At 46.2% G+C, this 14,505-nt stretch overlaps 1 protein-coding gene across 1 annotated transcript in view; it reads left to right on the top strand.

Moving 5' to 3' along the window:
- LCMT1 (leucine carboxyl methyltransferase 1) overlaps window positions 1–14,505 on the top strand; it is a 134,784-nt gene that overhangs the window by 66,743 nt on the left and 53,536 nt on the right. The window lies entirely within an intron of this gene.

Raw genomic sequence — 14,505 nt, 5'->3', positions numbered from 1 at the left:
CCGAGCTTACTCTCCAGTCATTTTACCTCAACGTAATTCTTAAAATAGCCACTTGTTAGTTTTGGTTAAAACTGTGTTGTGGGCCGAAGTTCAAGCATACCGGGAAGAAACACCTTATATAGAAATATGATCAGAACAGAGTATTTTATGGACTTGGGATTCATGAGATGTTCATGCCTGCTGGATACCAGTTAGCAACTCTTCCTAAACAGCGTGGGATCCAGTGAGTCCGGGCGATGGTTTGGCTTGACGAGCGTGGCCTTGCCACCTGGTGTAGGCCCCCCTAGATTCTGTGGTTGTAGGGAGAGTCGGTGAATGCTGCATGGCAGAGAGGCAGTGTATATAACATGCTCCATGGTATGTAATAGACCTTGCAAAATCAGGATTGCTACAGTAGCGGTCTCAGAACAGACCAATGATAATACCTATACATATAAGTGGCCATTTCCTGTGGATTCATTGAGTGTTCTGCCACTTATTTTGTAAATAGTGCTCTTTTACCGTTACCTTGGCCCCCTCAGAGCCTTTCCATTGGAGACATATGCTTCTGTGGGGGTGGGTTTTCCCATAGAGGATCATTCGCGCACGGACCATACCCAATATGCTGATAGGGTATTGTATTCGATATTGGACTTTCCCAGAGGTTGTTTGTTAATGTAGGATGCCATTGGAATCTGCCATCTAAACCCATGCAGTGGTGAGGTGTTTCTAGGGCAGTCTCTGCATGGTGTAGGGTGGAGGCGGTTTGTGCCAGTGCGCCTTCTTGGAGTCTTGATGCCCTCTGTGGAACAATTCTATTTCTGTAAGTGTCCGCGAATTGTTAGTGGGTGTTATGGTGAACGGGGCTAGTTACAGTGATGTTCATGTTTAATTTGATTCTAATTTCATGCTGCTGGGGTGCCAGTCTATGCAGTGCTAAAGGAAAGGTTATAATTCGTTGAGTGGCTTAGTCTGAGAAGGTGGGTCTCCCCAGATATTGCTCCACAAGAGCATGTAGGTTTTCTAAAATTCTTCACCTATTTGTGTAGCACAGCAATCAACAGTTACCCATTGGACATCAACAATTACTTAGCTGCTATAAGAATTATGTTGTGTTGGGCAGACTCATGTCTTCGATTGTGGGTTTATCAGAAGGAGCTTCTCTCTAGGTGGCTAATGGCAACTCCTCCTTCCCTGACTGAAGTAAATGTGGAAGGCGTTGATTGCAAGATGAAGGTTTTTCCTACAATGGTGTTTCATATACAGGGACACATATTGATACCCTCTAACCTAACAGGAGTCAGTTGAATTTATTCCACTGATTATATATACTGGGTGCCATGAAGTGGGGTTCGGGTCTCAGAGCCTTCCATCTAACCTATATGAGCTGTGGCAGAGTAGTCTTGTAGGGGGTCACCTATGGGTGGTATGGAATAGATGAATGGATAGATACAGGTAGACAGATGGAGACACACAAAAGACAGACTGAATAGAGTAGACCAATATACAGATAATCCGATATGCAGGATCACGTCTGTCCAGATAGAAATCAGTGGAGCTGTCCGTAACAATACTGGATAGCTCTGCTGTCTGCGTCAGGTGATAGTGCTGCACTCTATGACAAGCATAGGGATAGCTTTACGGTCAGCCAGCTGATCAAAGGAGCACTCTGTCAAAGATGCGCTATAACTCTGCTGTCTGTTTAAGTGAGAGGTAGTTTTGCTGCCCTTGACAGGTGAGCAATGACATGGATGTCTAACCTGATTGAAGAACCAGAGCAAGGGATGGCTCTCCTCTCAGTTGTAGCTGACAATTTGGCTATTGTTATTGTGTTTGTCACAGGTGATGGTTTTCCACTACCCTGGTGCTGGTGTCTCCTCAGAACTACACCCTGTAGGACAGTGGGAGAGATTGGCCTTACTGTTCCCTTTCACTAATGTATACTTTAATCACAGGACATTTACTTCTTCTCAGTTATCTATAGAACCCAGAGTTGCAGAGGGAGTAGATAAATGAGAATTTTAGCAGTGCCAGTTACTCTTTCCCTAACAGAGGTTTTATTTTACTGTAGGGAGGAAGGTGGCAATAAAGTTTGAGACCTGTGGCAGCATCGGGTTGTTAGTAGCCAACTTGTGACACTTTCTGATTCTAAGTCAGCTAGGCCTAGGATGCCATACCTCTTGCCCTCACGCTCGTTTGTATACCTGCTACATTGATTTGGCAGTTGTCAAGACCTAACCAGAGCTGTGCCCCTCTATGGTTATAGACCCTTTGGAACCCCATAAAGACAACAGGGCACAGAACTGAGCTGGTTTCCATCCATGATTTTTGATTGAAGATGGATGCCAGCCCTAAGTGCTGAGTCAGCAAACACAATACCTTGCCTCTTGTCTAGACATCTCCACAGTCATCATTATTATCCAAGTCCTGGATTTCCTGGGTATGCGTTCTGGCTCCAGAGGCACCCTAGCTATAAGAACGGTAGCCTCTCAGAAATATCTGTGAGAAGAGGAGGGAGGTGTGTGTGTTTTTTAAGGAACAGAGGAGTGAAGACAAAGGGATACTCATAGAAAGGTTCATTGAAATTGAAAGACGTTGTGTGTTATTGTCCTGGTAAGTGGGTGTAAATGACAGACACAACTCTTTTAAACATGTCTGGCATAGTCTTTGGAAGGTTGCATTTGTTTTAAAGACTGGTTTGGGATTAGAACAGTGAGTGCCAATATAGATTTGAACATATAGTCTATGTTGAAGGCTTCATCATAATGCATACTTTTTACTCCTACACCTAGGAGTCATTCACCAGTCAAGTCCCCACTGCCCTTGAAAGTAATTGATGCCCAGCATGCATATTGTGCTGCCCACCTCTCTATTTCTGCCTGAAAAAAACATTGTATTTGTCTATAATGTTTGCGAACAACCCAAACCTATAGGTACTAAACATCCTCCTAAAATGAAAGGTCTCACTGATCTCTTTTTCTTTTGAAAGAGGGTTAAGCTTGATCATCTCCTGGGTTGATAAGGACGACTGCTACTCGGAAAGAGTTTGGTTTCTAACAGGCTAGGATGATGTTAAGCATTAGGAGATCATATTTAGACAATTTATAGTATTCTATATAATTCTATTTGTACAGCTAATTTGTATTTATACTATGATTGGTATGTTTTGCATTGTTACTTGTTTATGCAGAGTGATATGAGATGCATACCTCAAACTTAGCTCTGTGGTTGGAGTTGTAGTAAAATCTAATTTCTTTGGATACTTCTGAATGCAGGTCCCTCACTTTGGAAAATTACACAGGCACCACATGAGATGTATGGATTTTTTGTAGTAGTCTTCCTGCACACTGCTTGGTGGTGTCATACCACTTTGCTCTAGCTTCATACTGCCCTGTAAGTGATGGAGTGGGGTCGCTTATAAGCGCCATCCTTGTTTGCTGATGTCAGTTCCTTTATTTCTGCCCCATGCGACGCGGATCCGGGACTCTCCTTCTGAATTTTGATGTTTTTTGAAGACTTGCAGCCTTTTCAGCGTGATACGTCCAGACCGAAAACGATAGGATTCAAGATATGCCACGACTGTATGAATCAGATGCCTTCAACAATCTAGCAAGAGAAGTATCTTTGGTTCCTGGGCTCTGTACACAATGTGGTATGTTAAGTGTCCTCATGTACCTGAAGGCAATTCGAGACCAAGAGGCAAAGTTTATGTTGCCGTACACAAGAACATGTTGCAGCCTTCGACTAGCTCCCACTCCTGCTCTAAATCATGGTTCTAGACTCTGTCCCAGTTCTGGGGCCTTTTCTATGACTGTTCCACTTCTCACTTGAAGACCTCTAATAAGTAAAACACCAAGTCCGAACGCAGTATATAAAATTGAAGTGGAACTCCCTTCGCTCCGGCTCCAAGTAGAAGGCGGTGGGTGTCAAAATTGTAAATCGCAGTCCATTGAGGTCATGAGTCACTGAACCAATTCCTTATCTGGTCCTGATGCCCTCGGAGTTCCCCGGGCCATCGTCGACCCCACAGCAGATCAAGGCCTTCAAGAGATCATGCTGCAAATATTCAGGCCCTTACGGGTTTGGCACCACCTGACTGCCAGTGCGGACAGAACACCGCCAGCCCTATTTGGAGTTCACCGCAGGGCCGGTGGGGAGAAACAGCATTTCTGCCCACCGGACCTGCGGTGAACAGGGCCTTCACATTGCATCCGGCTTGTAATCTAGCTGGCGGCAATATGGTGCTGCGGCGGTGCAGCAGCACCCGTCACGTATTCCACTGCCCGTAATTCGGGCGTGAAATGCGCAACGGGGCTGTGCATGGGGGTCCCTGTATGGGCAGTGCAGGGCCCCCAGGGCCCCCCCGACACCCCATACTGCCAGCCTTTCCTTGGCGGTGGAACCACCATGAAAAGGCTGGCGGTATGGGGACTCTTAATCCTGCCCTGGTGGATTAGAACCACTGGGACCGCCAGGCTGCCGGCTGGTGGCAACCAGGCAGTGTCGGTGGTCTGAACGTGGTGGCTCCGCAATGGTCGTAATATTGCGGTCTTCGCTGCCGGCCCATTGGAGGTGGTCCCGCCCGCAAGTCTTGTGGTCAGTAGACTGCCAGACTTGTAATGAGGGCCTCAGTCTTCCTCTGGCTCCTTCTGGCATGCTTTTGGGGCCCACGGGACAGATGAGGCCACCAGTTGGGTTACAGCCAGTGGAATACAGTCTCCAACACAATATTTCCCTCCAGGACCTGTTACCTGGCACGTACCTACTTCCGCTCAAGGATCCACATTGGTGTCTCCTGCCTCAGGACTGGTATGACTCCTCCGATGCAGCTGAATGATAGGATGCTCATGTCCCTGTTGGACCCCAAATCGATATTTGCTCGAGCTTGACCAACGTCGCTGTTTGAAATGACGAAAACACAACCAGTAGGCAAGCAGCCTGACTTTAACCGTGTGCCTCTTACGCGTTATCTCCTTTATCTATTTGGTTTGGACTCTGAAACTGTGCTGGAGCAGGTTGTACCCCAGGATAGTGATGACGTTGGTAAAGGCTTGCTCTTCCTGCCATACAGAAGACATGCTCTACCTGATTTACAGAACACCAGAGGCTTTATATCTCTATTGTGACAGAGCCTGACTAGCCCAATGGGCCACCAGCTGAAGAGAGTGCCCCATTTTCAGTGGTGGCTCGGAGGGCAGCAGAGGTGGTATATTTTAATTTCAAAGGAGGGCAGCTGTAATTCTGTTTTTTTACAGAAATTCTGCAGCTTGGGCTAGCAACAGTTTATCGCTTACTCTTTAATGATGCCTGTGCAGGTACTCTGATGGCTACCTAGTCAAAACATGTTCCTCTGTACCTATGAACAGGCATGTGGCCAAAAGTCATAGACCAGCACCAGGTAACCTGCATTTTCTCACCAAGCACCTCACTTTAGAGGGGTGTGTAAAACCTTTTGGGTTATGCAGACCGTCTTTTTAATTGCTCTGGTATCCATGGGAAGCTATTTGAGTGTTACCAAACCTAGTATAATGTGGTCAAATGTTTTAGTTTCAGTAGTTAAGCGTTCTGCTGATGATAACATGGCATTCCTGGGCTGATGTGTACTCTGGATGGTGGTATTAGCACTACAGTCCTGCCTGAAAGATCAGAGATTTGTGAGGAGTGTATCAGTATAACTTTCTTACCTATAGCTCTGCAGTTAAATGCCATAAGCTGTGGAGTCCTGCTGTGCCTGCTTGATGCAGTGTTGGTTAGAAAGCAGGTGATGGAGTGAGAGAGCAGATTCTAGAAGGGGTGCAGAGGACCGAGAATGAGAGGCATGGTGAACAGGTCCAGTGGTGATTAATGGGGACAAAAATTGGGTGCAAGATGGCGATGCAGCTCAGCCATGAGCTGCTGGTCAATATGTGAAAGCCGAATGTGGCACATATTGTGTGGCATTCGAGTAGTTAAGTGTGCATTCAGACTGTAGCTCTTGCAGTAAAGCCCAGAGCAAACTAAATTCAGTCTCTCAGCAGTTTTACTTGGGTTTTCTATGTTTGAGCGATGAAATACTGAAGCACAGGAGTGATTATAGTAATGCCATTGCTAAAGGGCAAGGGGTAGGAGAAAGATTCTGGTGCAGATATCTTCCTTCAAAAATTGAGCAACGCAAAATCAAGTGCAGACAATAATTGCCAGGGGATCCACTGTTTTTTCTAGACTTTAGCAGAAATTGACAGGCTAAATGAGAGAGTTAGCTTATTAATGTCAGGGCAGTGCAATCTTAAAAAGTCAGTATGGTTCAAAAACAGCAAGTGCAAGTGGATTCTAAATTTGAGAAAGCAGACGAGACTATTTGTGGTGATCAAAGATAACACTGTGGCCCTCATTCTGACCTTGGCGGGCGGCGGAGGCCGCCCGCCAAAGTCCCGCCGTCAGGTTACCGTTCCGCGGTCGAAAGACCGCGGCGGTAATTCTGACTTTCCCGCTGGGCTGGCGGGCGGTCTCCTTCAGACCGCCAGCCAGCCCAGCGGGAAAGAGGCTTCCACGATGAAGCCGGCTCGGAATCGAGCCGGCGGAGTGGAAGCTGTGCGACGGGTGCAGTTGCACCCGTCGCGTATTTCACTGTCTGCGCAGCAGACAGTGAAATACATGTAGGGGCCCTCTTACGGGGGCCCCTGCAATGCCCATGCCAGTGGCATGGGCACTGCAGGGGCCCCCAGGGGCCCCGCGACCCCCCCTACCGCCATCCGGATCTCGGCGGTCCGACCGCCGGGATCTGGATGGCGGTAGGGGGGGTCAGAATCCCCGCGGCGGTGCAGCAAGCTGCGCCGCCGCGGAGGATTCAATGGGGCCGCGGTACACTGGCGGGACCCCGCCAGTGGTGCCGGTCCGACCGCGGCTTTACCGCCGCGGTCGGAATCCCCATTGGAGCACCGCCGGCTTGTCGGCGGTGCTCCCGCGGTCCTCCGCCCTGGCGGTCAAAGACCGCCAGGGTCAGAATGAGGGCCTGTGTCCTGTAAAAGTAGACGCTATGGAGAACGTGATACGCCAAAACAGTTCAGGGTGATGGGGCTGAGTGTTGAAGGGGGTAATCCAGCAACTTTCATTGCCAATTGAATATGGACAGAGGGAATAACAATGTTTATGTGGATACTTGCTTTAGGATAAATCAAGGCACAGAGAGCACAAAGCCTTACATTGATGTTCCGGGTTGCTGACTTGTGGGACATTGAACAGGTTTTGATAGGGTCTAAGGAAAAAGGAGACTTTCAATTTGTGGGCCACAAGATATTCCAGGTTCAGGGTTATGGCCAGGATACAGTTAAGAAAAGGAGAACTCTCTACCTCAGTACAGAGAAATTTGTAGCACATTTTGTTAAAGGGGTTTACATCATCTAGCAACACTATTGTGACACATAAAAAAGGAATACGTCTGAGAAGCAGCGAAGGTAGCAAATCCTATAAACTGTATAGAAGGCAAATCAAAAGAATGTTGGAGAAGGTTGAGTGAGAAGTGGGTAATAATTGGTATGTGAAAACCTCTAAGGAATCTTTCTACTTATGGCACTAACCAAAAGTTTATTTTAATATATTCCACACCTTAGGAATGTTCTACTGTGTATTCCTGGTGTGTGTGTGTGGAAAGCATATAAAGAATTGTGCCTCATTTACACGTTTACATGTTCTGGATGAAATATAATGAGGTGGTCACACAGAAACTGGCTACTAATTAGTAGTCTAAAATTTCACCCATTTCACCCACTTTGTCCGTGTTGCACATGGATTTAGACAAGGCATCTACTGAACTAATGGTCTTTGTAAAGTGTGTACACCGGAGTTAGGACTCTTCGTTACTCCCTAGGTATGTAATTTATCTTTCTTATTAGAACATTAGTGAAAAGAGCATGCTAAATAAAAGAGCAATCACCAGCATTCACTCTGTTAGACCTGTCAGCTTTTGGCGTAGTTTCCCCTGTGGTTTTTGCTTCTGACCTCTTGTTTTTGATCCTGTGCTGAATTTCGTTTTTGCAGACTTTAGGACTCTAGGCACTTCACCCCTGCTGCTAGTGATAACGTACAAGTGCTCTCTAATTTGTATTGCTGATTGGTGTACCCACGATTGGCACATTTGATTTACTTGAAAGTTTGTAGTATAGTGCACCGGGTGTGCCCAGGGCCTGTAAATCAAATGCTACTAGTGGGCATGCATCATTGATTGTACCACCCACATGAGTAGCCCTGTAGACATGTCTCAGACCTGCCACTGCAGTATCTCTGTGGGCAGTTTGAAACTGCCATGTCAACTTGGTAAGTGCACCCACTTGCCAGGTCCAAACCTTCCTTTTTACTACATGTGAATCACCCCTAAGGCAGGCCCAAGGCAGCCACATGGGCGCGGTGCAGTGTATTTAAAAGGTAGGACTTGTACTGTTGTGTTTTACTTGTCTTGATAGTTAAATTCTGCCAAATTCAGTTTTCATTATTGCATGGCATAGCTCTTCCACCGGGTAACTTGTGGATTGCCTTGAAATATCTTTCAAGTGTAATTTCCCATTGGGAGCAGATGGAGATATGGAGTTTGGGGTCCCTGAACTCACAATTTTAAAATACACCTTTTGGTGAAGTTGGTTTTTGAATTGCAAGTTTGAAAATGCCACTTTTAGAAAGTGGGCATTTTCATGCTTAACGATTCTGTGCCTCTGCCTGTCTGTGAAATATACGTCTGGGTCAGGATGACAGTTGGGCTGTTTGTGAATTCACTCTAGGCAGTCGCACAAAAGCGGCTTAGGTGTGCCCTGCATTTCTTGTTGGGTCTTCTGAGCTAGAGTTGTGGGAGGAGCTAACGCTTTCACCTGAATAGGGCTGTGCCTGTCCTAACACAAATCAGTCTCCAACCCCCTAGAGTGTGTCTGGGCTGGGGCAGGAAGAGTCAGTGTCTTGGGCACTACAGAGACCTCTCTTTGAAGTTTGTCTACTTCAAAGGCAGAAATGGGTATAAGTACTTGACCTCTGATACCATGTTAGAACACTTCTGGACTGAGGACATTCTGTCAGGAAGAAGAGCTGGATGCTGCAGGAGGGATTGATAATCTGCCTGTTGCTTTGTTGTACTTCTGTCCTAGTAGTGAAAGGACTGGACTTTGCTTTCTGCATCCTACTTTCCAAGGTTTTCTAAGGGCTTGAACTGAGCTCGCCTCCTTTAAGAAGTCTCAGGGATATTAAAGACTTCATCTGCCAGCACCTGGGGTCTCTTGCTGAGAGTCCTGACTTGTCAAATGGTGCCAAATCCAGTTCATGGGTCCTTGGAAATGATCTCTGGTGCAACCAAGAAAAAAAACAAGCACTTCAGCTCCAGGGCAACTTTGGAACCGGTGCCGATGTCTGACACTGTGACTCTGCCTGAACTGCGCCGTGGTGCCCACGAAGTGCATTGACCATGACCTGCAACGCAGGCCTGACGCCTTTGAGCACTTCTGAAGTCCTGCCACAGCGTGAGGCCCGAGTGCCATGTCCCCGACGTCTGAGACACCTGACTCCGCCGCAGCATTTATGGGCCCATGGTGTGATCGCGACACTGCAAAGTTGATGCCTTGAATCTTGACCTGCCGGATTCATCAACCCAGCCGAGTTGTAAGGAACTGATGCCTTTCCACCGACGCCGCATCTCCTCCCCTGCCTAGCAGTAAGGAAGCGATGCCTCACCTTACCGGTAGCAGTGAGTAACCGACGCGGTCCGGCTCCAGCGACACCTAACCTCCCCGACTCTGTGCAAGGGCTTTGTTTGCTCATCGTTTTCCAAGGTACTGTACATGGGGTCCGTGAGACTCCGCAACTGGCCCGCACCCCCTCGCGAGTGGCGTCGGACTGTTGGGAACGACTGCGTCAAGACGTCTGGATAGTTGCACTTGGAGCTGTTGTGTTTCTAAGCACTTAAATAAGGTTTAATCTTTGAAAATGTGTATCTTTGCTTGTGTATGTTGGATATGTGTCGCTTTGGCCTTGTTTTACTCCGATAAATATTGGCTATTTTTCTAAATAGGTGTGGAGTACTTTTGTGGTGTTTTTACTGTTACTGTGTGTCTATACAAATACTTTACACATTGCCTTTGAGATAAGCCAGACTGCCCATGCCAAGCTACCAAGGGGGTGAGCAGGGGTTATCTTAGCTGTGCGACTCCCTTACCCTGACTAGAGGGAGGGTCCCTGCTTGGAGTGGGTGCAAACCACTGCCATCTTGAAGCCCCATTTCTAACACTGGCCAGAATATTTGGTAGACTGCCTGGCACCCCTTGTTTCTTCATTGATCTACCTGGATCAAAACCGGTTTGTTCCTTCTCGCAATATTTCCCCTAACCTACGCCGCTTCTTTAGAATCCATGTGCCAAAAAACTGGCCTTGAGCTGTATGCATAGTGCTTGATCGTAGAAAGCCTTTGATCAGCTAGAATGAGGCTTTCTGTTTCCGGTACTACCGCACTACAGGTTGGGGACCAGATTCAGTCCACTGGTGCGTCTTGTATTTGAATCTGCGAGCTAGAGTTAAAACAGGTAATTTTATATCACAGCCAATCATAATTTGTAGAGGCACCAGGCAAGGCTGTCCGCTTTCCCCCTTCTTTTCTTGTTATCCAACAAACCCCTGGCACTTGCAATGCGAGATTAAGCCATAGACTGGGGTATTCCCATGGGAGACGGATCACACACGATGTCCTTGCGGATGACTTATTCCTCTACATCAAGGACATAATTTCCATTCCTTCCTTGATCGTGCACACCCTACACCTTTTTGCCCATCTTGCTGGTCTAAAGGTTAACTGGGAAAAGCCCTGCCTTTTCCCTACTACCCCCACAATGTCAGACCCACACTTTATTATTAATAATACTTTGATAACCTGGCAGCCGGCGGTCTTTAGATGCCTTCGTATTAGAATATACCATCTGGATTCAGAACTATTCAACTCACCAGGACGGTTACATCACTGAAATCACATGAACGTTCTGGACCACGCTCCCATTATCAGCTGTGGGGCATATTGCCCTCCTTAAAATGGTGGTACTTCCTCTCCTATTGGTGCTCGAACCTGCCATTATACTTACAACCCTTCTTTTTTTTCGATCCCTGGAGAAAATGGTGAGAGGCTGTAACTGGAATAAAACCCACTGTAGGGTGGCATTATCAAAACAATACTTGCCTTTCAATCAGGGAGGACTGGCGGTACCTAATTATGAACAGTACTATTTAGCATCGCAGCTTCAGTTGGTGGCAAGATGGATAGCAGGCTTACAACTTATGGATATTGCCACGATTGAACCTACCTGGAGCAAGACCACCATCCTGCATTTATTTAATCCATGCTCTATTTTGCCAACGCCACACCCCAAACTTGTGACCCTGGCCTACTTCTGCTTTTGCCGCTGCCTATATCTCACTCACTCCATCACGCCATGTACACCAGCAGTGGCGCTACTTGGACACCCAGAGGATGAGCTGTGACCACCCTGTCCGAACTATCTGCCTGCCACAAGGCTGGACTCTATACACTGGGCGATCTTTATGGAGACAGGACCCTTCTCTTTTAGGAGTTGTTAATGGCTGACACCGGCCTGCCTCCTGCGCACTTCGTAACTCATTAGTTGGAGCACTAGGACACAACTGGAGGGACATAACGGCTGAACCCCAAATGTATCATACCATACAATTTATGCATATGATGGGTACGTGCCAACGCCTCACGCTCTGGCTATCGGACTCGTTGCGGCTCCATACCGCAACATCACTCACACTCCTTTGTCAGCGGTGGGAGACAGATCTGACATGCCCTTGAACAGACAAAGAGTGCGCCGCGCAGTTGGCGAGTCCCACGTATGTACCTCGAAATGCCAGATTTCGACTGATACAATGCTACATCATACAAAGGGCATATCTGACCCAAGAAAAAAATAACTGGTGTTACAGTAGAATGGATGCTACCTACCCTCAATGTACTCAAATAGATGCTGACCTTCTCCGTATGCTGTGGGATTGCCACTCCCTACGACACTACTGGCATGGAGTAATGCAACATTTATCCATATGCACGGGGAGACCCACACTACCCTCGACTAGCATATAGGTAGTGAAAGTGTCCTGATCCTGAATTCCGCTTTGATGTCTTCAAAAAATGTGATCTTACAATTACTAAGGAGCAGCCTCTCATGAGTCAACCCCTATTCTCTCTGTTTCTGGAATCTCCTGTGCCATGCCGGGCTAAAATCCTTGTTGGAAAAAAATATGTAAAGGGAAGTTGGGATATTGAAAGATGTGCACCCCAGCTACCCTTTTTCCATTTTGCTGGAGGGGATTTATTGATAGGAGAGGAATATAATGTCCAGCTTTCAAGTTTCTTATCTAACCTGGGCATTGCTCACAAGAGGGCCCAACTGTTACATTGTTGATGAAGCTTAATTGCGTCTCTGTTTCCAAATTTATCTGTTGGGTCAGCTAGTCTGGCAGGTTGCTTTATAATAGTGCAGAAGGTTAGGGGCTGCGAGGCCTCCCATGGATACCGGCAGAAGCAAAAATCTGTGTGCTACCCAAGGTTACTTGCAACTTCAGATAAAGTTATCTACAATAGATAGAAATTGCCGAATGATGCAGAATAGCAGTGTCAATGGTAGAGTTTGAGAGGGATAAAGCAATTTTGGTAAGATTGCCATTTTGACCACAGCCACCAGAACTGTCCATGAAAACAATCCCATATGACACAGTGCAATGATGTCTTAATTTCTACCAGCAGGTGTAAATGATTCATGGAGAAAATTTGAGCTAATAAAAGGGCAGTCAGAACCCCCAGATAAGCCACTTCTTTTGAGGCCCCTTTTCAGCCGGAATAGGGTTTCATTCTAGTTGTTTAGTCCAGTTGTTTATTAATTGTTAAAATATCAAATTTTTGGAGGTTGATTTTAAAGTCTAATATCTGCTAGGAGCTTTCCACACCTCCCCTCTATGGGGAACAGATCACGTGGGCTCAGATATTGTCGCAATTACATCATTCACGAACATGGACAGCTTATACTCATGCTTTCTTTTCTTAATGCCTAGTATGTCTTCCTTGTATCGTATACGAGCAGCGAATGACTCCATATATTAAGCAAAAACAGCCTTGTGTCACTTTAGATCTCTGTTTTCTGGGGTGTGCCCCCCATTGAGTCTTATGCTTGTATTCTGGTTTTGCTAGCTAGCCCAAATCTAGATGTGGAGCCTGGAGCCAGACGCATCTTTTGAAAGACCAGTTTTAGAAAGTACCCGTTAACCCTATGAAAGTCTTTTTTAGCATCTTGTGAGAGCAAGAAGACATTTTCCTCATCCTCTTTGTGCTACCCCCTGAATGCAGAGCCATTTTTGTATTAATATTAGATTGCAGTCCCTTTTAAATGTCTGGGTTGAGGTGATTACAATGAGCGGCCATAGACTGGTTGCCAAATCCGCCAAAGACTTAAGCATCAAGGTTTAACAGTAGGATTGTTCTGTATGATACACATCCTTTAACAATTCTGCCTGGCTTGTAAAATACAGCAATTTCTACTTCCAAAATGGAGGGGATTAGACAACCTGCCTTCCCAAAGGAGTTTCATAAATGAGTTAAGATGAGGCCAGTTCCACAAAGTAAGGATTTTAGAACATAGCTGTATATCTGGCCATTACCAGTTATTTTTCTAGCTTCATCCTTGCACACTTTTGACTAATTCCTGTATTATAATTGCCACCCCTAATTCCTACTTTTTTGAGTTGGGATGGGTAAGCCCTCTTATCGCTCAACATATGCCTTAACCTCTTTGTCCCTGGCTAGTTCTTAGGTATCTAGGTCTAGTCAAATGTCTCTGTATCATCATACTCTCGCTTTACTCTTTTATTGACTGCTATAGCAGGCAAGGTACTAGCCAACAATCTTGTGCTTTTTTACTGATAGCTTTATATATTTTGTTTTTAACTCTTGGCATATCGTATTCTGCGTTATCCATGGCAAGAGTTGTGACTTGATCTCTAACTGGCCTGATCTTGAACATACCTGGGGAGATTGTGGCCTTTTGTGTCCACATAAAAATATTTGCAAACAGTGAATCTATATGGAACTCATTTATACTGTTAGTGGTTATCCAGAAGATCTGGCATGAGTCCAGCCCTCGTGAATGTGCCATGGCTGTCTCACAGCAAGGCGAGTGGAAATTTTAATGGGCATGAAGGAGGTACTTTGCATGCCCAAACCACAAGAAGACTGTTAAATAAGATGTGAAATGCAAACAAAACGCCATGTGCCCATCCGTGTCAGTGCCATAGTGTCCTTAACATATGAAATGCAGTAAAATGATTCATGGTGCTGCTGTGAACTCTCCTGGTGTTCATGGGACAGTCTTTTGTTTTGGGCCCTTAACTTGTAGGGGATATTTGGTCTAGCAGATTTATGCCTGGGAGCAGGGTGCGATTCCTGCCCTTGGCACTTGATTCAGAATCATGTGGTTCTTGGACAAATAATTTATGGTCCCCGTACATAAATGTATCAAA

Source organism: Pleurodeles waltl, chromosome 10 (genome assembly GCF_031143425.1).
Source record: "Pleurodeles waltl isolate 20211129_DDA chromosome 10, aPleWal1.hap1.20221129, whole genome shotgun sequence".
NCBI classification, from domain to species: domain Eukaryota; kingdom Metazoa; phylum Chordata; class Amphibia; order Caudata; family Salamandridae; genus Pleurodeles; species Pleurodeles waltl.
The sequence above is the reverse complement of the archived record's forward strand: the minus strand, read 5'-3'. Positions and strand labels throughout refer to the sequence as shown.